Source organism: Globicephala melas, chromosome 7 (assembly GCF_963455315.2).
Source record: "Globicephala melas chromosome 7, mGloMel1.2, whole genome shotgun sequence".
Lineage (NCBI taxonomy): Eukaryota > Metazoa > Chordata > Mammalia > Artiodactyla > Delphinidae > Globicephala > Globicephala melas.
In genome coordinates, this window is record NC_083320.1 from 20,609,860 (window position 1) to 20,617,111 (window position 7,252).

At 42.6% G+C, this 7,252-nt stretch overlaps 1 pseudogene; it reads right to left on the reverse strand.

The window, feature by feature from the left end:
• Nucleotides 1–3,445: 3,445 nt before the first annotated feature.
• Nucleotides 3,446–6,973, reverse strand: LOC115853183 (elongation factor 1-alpha 1 pseudogene; annotated as a pseudogene).
• Nucleotides 6,974–7,252: the final 279 nt, after the last annotated feature.

Sequence of the window (7,252 nt, forward strand, 5' to 3'; positions counted from 1 at the left end):
ACATATGGAAACATTCTGTCCACTCTCACAGCAGACCTTTATCCACTCCCCTCCCCATGTCATTCCATTTTCACATTTACCATGCACCTGCTGTGTGTTAAGCACTGTGTGTTTATATAGATTAGTTCACCTCATAAAGAACAGAAATTCCAGATTATCCCTGGGCTGGGAGTGTTGGGGGATGATCATGGGTAAGTCCCTGGCCTGTTTCCATGTCTCTAAATTGAGTGGGCGTGCTATATGATCTCTCAGGATTCTTCCAGTCCAAATTTGCTAAAATTCTATACAGCTCTGAGATCTAGTTTCTCCTTCCAGAAGAAGCCCCAGTAAACCTCTCTTAACCTGAGCTTCCCCTCTGAGAGGGGAACCTGAGCCAAGGGCTTGAGTGCAGGAGGCTTAGTTTTTGAAGTGATCCCAGGAAACAGGAGTGAGGCAACAGGAGGAAGAAAAGAAGGAGGGGAGGGAGGGAGGGAGGGAGAGAGGGAGGGAAGAAGGCAGACAGGTTCATACAAGAGTAAATTATTGAGCTGGTCACCACAGCAGGAAACTGAGTTTTTTGGTTTTTGGGGGTTTTTTCTCATTAAACTTTTTAAATGGGTCTCAAATTCTGTGACAGATTTTTGGTCAAGTTGTTTCCTTTAAAAAGTACTAGAGGGAGGAACACTCCCAAACTCATTCTATGAGGTCACTATCACCTTGATACCAAAACCAGACCAGGATGTCACAAAAAAAGAAAACTACAGGCCAATATCACTGATGAACATAGATGCAAAAATCCTGAACATGGGCTTCCCTGGTGGCGCAGTGGTTGAGAGTCCGCCTGCTGATGCAGGGGACATGGGTTCGTGCCCCGGTCTGGGAAGATCCCACATGTCGTGGAGTGGCTGGGCCCGTGAGCCATGGCTGCTGAGCCTACACGTCCGGAGCCTGTGCTCCACAATGTGAGAGACCTGCGTACCGCAAAAAAAAAAAAAAAAAAAAAATCCTCAACAAAATACTAGCAAACAGAAACCAACAGCACATTAAAAGGATCATACACCATGATCAAGTGGGGTTTATTCCAGGAATGCAAGGATTCTTCAATATAAGCAAATTGATCAAAGTGATAAACCATATTAACAAATTGAAGGAGAAAAACCATATGATCATCTCAATAGATGCAGAAATAGCTTTCAACAAAATTCAACACCCATTATGATAAAAACCCTGCAGAAAGTAGACATAGAGGGAACTTTCCTCAACATAATAAAGGCCATATATGACAAACCCACAGCCAACATCATCCTCAATGAAGAAAAACTGAAAGCATTTCCACTAAGATCAGGAACAAGACAAGGTTGTCCACTCTCACCTCTCTTATTCAACATAGTTTTGGAAGTTTTAGCCACAGCAATCAGAGAAGAAAAGGAAATAAAAAAGAAATCCGAATCAGAAAAGAAGAAGTAAAGCTGTCACTGTTTGCAGATGACATGATACTATACATAGAGAATCCTAAAGATGCTACCAGAAAACTACTAGAGCTAATCAATGAATTTGGTAAAGTAGCAGGATACAAAATTAATGCACAGAAATCTCTGGCATTCCTATACACTAATGATGAAAAATCTGAAAGTGAAATCAAGAAAATACTCCCATTTACCATTGCAACAAAAAGAATAAAATATCTAGGAATAAACCTACCTAAGGAGACAAAAGACCTGTATGCAGAAAATTATAAGACACTGATGAAAGAAATTAAAGATGACACGAACAGATGGAGAGATATACCATGTTCTTGGATTGGAAGAATCAACATTGTGAAAATGACTGTACTACCCAAAGCAATCTACAGATTAATGCAATCCCTATCAAACTACCACTGGCATTTTTCACAGAACTAGAACAAAAAATTTCACAATTTGTATGGAAACAAAAAAGACCCCGAATAGCCAAAGCAATCTTGAGAACAAAAAATGGAGCTGGAGGAATCAGGCTCCCTGACTTCAGACTATACTACAAAGCTACAGTAATCAAGACAATATGGTACTGGCACAAAAACAGAAATATAGATCAATGGAACAGTATAGAAAGCCCAGAGATAAACCCATGCACATATGGTCACCTTATCTTTGATAAAGGAGGCAAGAGTGTACAGTGGAGAAAGGACAACCTCTTCAATAAGTGGTGCTGGGAAAACTGGACAGGTACATGTAAAAGTATGAGATTAGATCACTCATTTAGATTAAAAACCTAAATGTAAGGCCAGAAACTATCAAACTCTTAGAGGAAAACATAGGCAGAACACTCTATGACATAAATCACAGCAAGATCCTTTTTGACCCACCTTGTAGAGAAATGGAAATAAAAACAAAAATAAACAAATGGGACCTAATGAAGCTTAAAAGCTTTTGCACAGAAAAGGAAACCATAAACAAGACCAAAAGACAACCCTCAGAATGGGAGAAAATATTTGCAAATGAAGCAACTGACAAAGGATTAATTTCCAAAATTTACAAGCAGCTCATGCAGCTCAATAACAAATAAGCAAAAAACCCAATCCAAAAATGGGCAGAAGACCTAAATAGACATTTCTCCAAAGAAGATATACAGACTGCCAACAAACACATGAAAGAATGCTCAACATCATTAATCATTAGAGAAATGCAAATCAAAACTACAATGAGATATCATCTCACACCAGTCAGAATGGCCATCATCAAAATATCTAAAAACAATAAATGCTGGAGAGGGTGTGGAGAAAAGGGAACACTCTTGCACTGCTGGTGGGAATGTGAATTGGTACAGCCATTATGGAGAACAGTATGGAGGTTCCTTAAAAAAGTACAAATAGAACTACCATATGACCCAGCAATCCCACTACTGGGCATATACCCTGAGAAAACCATAATTCAAAAAGAGTCATGTACCAAAATGTTCATTGCAGCTCTATTTACAATATCCCAGAGATGGAAACAGCCTAAGTGTCCATCATCAGATGAATGGATAAAGAAGATATGGCACATATATACAATGGAATATTACTCAGCCATAAAAAGAAATGAAATTGAGCTATTTGTAATGAGGTGGATAGATCTACAGTCTGTCATACAGAGTGAAGTAAGTCAGAAAGAGAAAGACAAATACTGTATGCTAACACATATATGTGGAATTTAAGAAAAAAAAAAGGCATGAAGAACCTAAGGGTAAGACAGGAATAAAGACACAGACCTACTAGAGAATGGACTTGAGGATATGGGGAGTGGGAAGGGTAAGCTGTGACAAAGCGAGAGAGAGGCATGGACATATATACACTACCAAACGTAAGGTAGACAGCTAGTGGGAAGCAGCTGCATAGCACAGGGAGATCAGCTCGGTGCTTTGTGACCACCTAGAGGGGTGGGATAGGGAGGGTGGGAGGGAGGGAGATACAAGAGGGAAGAGATATGGGAACATATGTATATGTATAACAGTTTCACTTTGTTATAAAGCAGAAACTATCACATCATTGTAAAGCAATTATACTCCAATAAAGATGTAAAAATAAATAAAGTACTGATTTTAAAAGCTAATAACTTAAAACTGCCACACACAAAACAAATAGTCCACAAAACATTCTCCTTTCCTTCCGAAGGTTTTATGATGCACTGTTATCATTAACCAGTCTTTTGCTATTAAACTTAAATGGCCAGTTGAGACAAATTGTTCTGGGACCGTTCTTCCACAACTGATTAAGACTGGGGTGGCAGGTATTGGGGATAATGTTCATTTAGCCTTCTGAGCTTTTTGGGCAGACTTGGTGACCTTGCCAGCTCCAGCTGCCTTCTTGTCCACTGCTTTGATGACACCCACAGCAACCATCTGTCTCGTGTCTCTAACAGCAAAATGGCCCAGAGGAGGATAGTCAGAGAAGCTCTCAAAACACATGGGTTTGCCAGGAACCATATCAACGATGTCAGCATCACCAGATTTCAAAACTTTGGGGCCATCTTCCAGCTTTGTCCCAGAAGGACAATCAATCTTCTCTTTCAGCTCAGCAAACTTGCAGGCAATGTAAGCTGTGTGACAATCCAGCTATGTGACAATCCAGCACAGGTGCATATCCAGCTCTGATTTGGCCTTGATGATTCAAGATAATCACCTGAGCTGTGAAGCCAGCTGCTTCCATCGGTGGGTCATTTTTGCTGTCACCAGCCACACTGCCATGACGAACATCTTTGACATACACGTTCTTGACATTGAAGCCCACATGGTCCCCAGGAAGAGCTTTACGCAAAGCTTCATGGTGCAGGAAACCGCTGTCTCACTGGTATCTTCTGAAGAGCCGTATAGAACGCACTCATAATTCCATGCTACGGAGGGATGGAAAGAGACAAACATTTTTCCATCAACTCCCATCCCACTGGTCAGAGGTTGTCCCATGGCGGTTAACTCCCTTACCCTTCATGGTCTGTACCTCACCAATGACCAGGAGTTTCCTATACAGTAACAGCAGAGAAGTGTCAGCAAGAAGCAAAGGATACAAGAGGCAGCTTAGATGAGGACTGCTGGGGGCTCTGAGCTAGTTGCCTCCACAGTAATCGTGTAAAATGTAGGCCAAGAGGATGTGCAATTAAGTTTTGCCAGATTTAACAAAAATACAATATGCTCAGTTAAATATGAATTTTCAAATCAACAATGTATGCAATATTGGGGACATGCTTATATTAAATAAATGATTCATTATTGATTTGAAATGCAAATTTGACTGCATTTCCTGTATTTTTTCCGACTACACTATGTACAATGCACAATTGGGCACAGACGGCAGGACACACTAAGCCCCAGCCCTACCTCTCCAGTCTCCTTTAAGGACTTTGTCTATCTGCCTTGAAGATCTTTAAATTTCCCATTTCTCCAAGCTTTGGATATAGAAGTAGTTCAGTTATGACTGATGACCTGTGGCTTCTCTGTACAAGGCAGGAGAGGTGGCAGGGAAAAAAATGCAGCCAGGTGAGATGAAATGGGACACAGAATTTCCAGTTCTTCAGGGACTCAAAGCCCAGGAAAGGAATCCTATGCTTGACACAGATAAGACCTCATGCTGAGCAAATCCAGGTGGGTGCTGGACTCCCCACCATATGCCCCTCCATGGCTGTGAGCATCTGCAGCAATGCCAAGGCCTACAGGGAATGAAAGAACAGAAATACTAATTTTCGGTAAAAATGAGGATACCAAGGTCAAAAGCCAGTGTTTTTTTCCCGCAAATCCTTTTGTTGTTTTCAGGCTCAATTGTCTTCTCAAAAATACCAAATGTGATCATCTTAAAAACATTCGAGTTAGTACATGCTTCTTATTTTGAGTTCAGGAATAAAAAGAAAAAAAAATTAAGTGCTTAAAAAACAATACTATCTATATTTTTTTCTCATAGCTTCAAACTTCCCAGAACTTTTACATTGTTCATTAGTGGGGCCTCCTCACCCTTGTGCTATCAGAAGCCAGACCTCCCTCCTGCCCAGGTCCTTAATCTAACCCGAGTGACAGCTCTACTTGAATTCCTGGACTTTGTCCCTCATCCCTGCTGAGGATGAAGCTGAATTGTATTGGAGCTGTGTTTGCTATATTGGAACCTTGAATCTATCTCACACCCAGGGCCTCTGGACAAGAGGCTGAAGCTGTAGGCTCACCTTCATGTGGGATCGGCCCCACCAGCAGATGTCTGAGCTGTAAGAATTCAGAGCATGGCTTCTACTGAGTCTTAGTTCCCAAAAGTGGGGTGGAAAGGACCATGGGGTCATCTTGGCGAGCCTCTTCATTCCATCAATAAAGATGCTCCGTCCCACAGGTCATAGGTAACTAGTCCAAGATCCACACCTGGATTTTGCCATTCGACAGAATCAAGAGAAGAACCCAGTGGTCCTCCCATTACCCCTACGACAGCCTCACCCCACTGCCCCATCCTTCCCTCTGATTGTATATTTGTGTTGTTCCACTGTGGCAGGAACTTAGGTGTGATAACAGAGCTCCCCTACCTAACCAACAGGGACCAGTTTTCAAAGACTACAACTGCAAACTTTTATTCTTAATGACTCGGAAGGCGTATCAGAGCCTCACGTTGCCCAGGGCAGTAACCATAAATAGCTTCCTATAGAGGAAATCTGTATGCAAACCCTGGTTCTGTCATTTAATATTCATGTAACTTTGGGCAGGTCACATAATCTTCTAGAACCCCAGCTTGCCTGAAAACTGGACAGGTGATCTCTGTCCGACTCATTGAGTTATCGTGAGGAACAAATGACTTCCCGTGTCCCACGCAGTAGCCCCTAGCCACATGTGGCTATTTAATTTGAAACATAAATAAGACAAAGTAAAAATTCAATTCCTTATCCACACGACATTTCAAGTGCTGAGTAACCACATGTGATTAACATCTACCATACTGGACAGGACAGATATAAACACCATCACAGGAAATTCTATTGCACAATGTGGCACAAGGATACTCAAAACTCGCCTAAGTCACTGGGTCCTTCCTAGTTTAGTCTCAGCCTTCCTGTCCAGGTTCTTCTCCTGCCACACCCACCCCTCTGCTCCCTTATATTCTATACCAAACCACATGTTCTTCCTGGCTGGTACTTCCACCTGTTCATGACTTGCTTCATGCGGTTTTCCTTTGTTGAGAATGCCCTCCCTACCCTATACCCCATGCTATCCTCTGCTCCCGTCTGCCTAGAAAACCTGCTCACCCCCTGGCCCAGTGCAAAAAGTTCCTTCTTGGAGGCAGTGTCCACAATGCTCCCGGAAGACATCAATCAGTTCTTTTTCTCCAGATCCTCCATTGATGACCCAACTGCAACCTCTACACCCTGAGACCGTTAATGTGCTGGTCTCTGAAGCCCTTGAAGGCAAGGACTGGGTCTCATTCACCTTTGTTCCCCAGGGGTTTTGCCCAGTGCTGGGAAGAGTAGAGATCTTGGTCAATGTCAACACCATGGATCTCATTTCGTGCTACCATCATGCTCCCTCAGCACAGTGGTTCCCAGTGCTGGCTCAGTCTTAGTTATGTGCTTTTAAGAGAAAAGTTTCCCTACAGGTTGCTGGTTCCCCCTGAGCCAGCAAAGTTGTGGAGAGAAGCAAAGTTGGAAGCAGGAGCTCGAGTCATGGTGGCGGCCATGGGGAAGAGGGCAGTTGAAGAAAGCAGGCTCTGAGGGGAAGAGCTGGTCCCTAGGAGGGAGGGGACGAGGAAGGGCAGTCCCAGAACACACACGTGGACCATTCTCTCCCAGTGGAATACTCT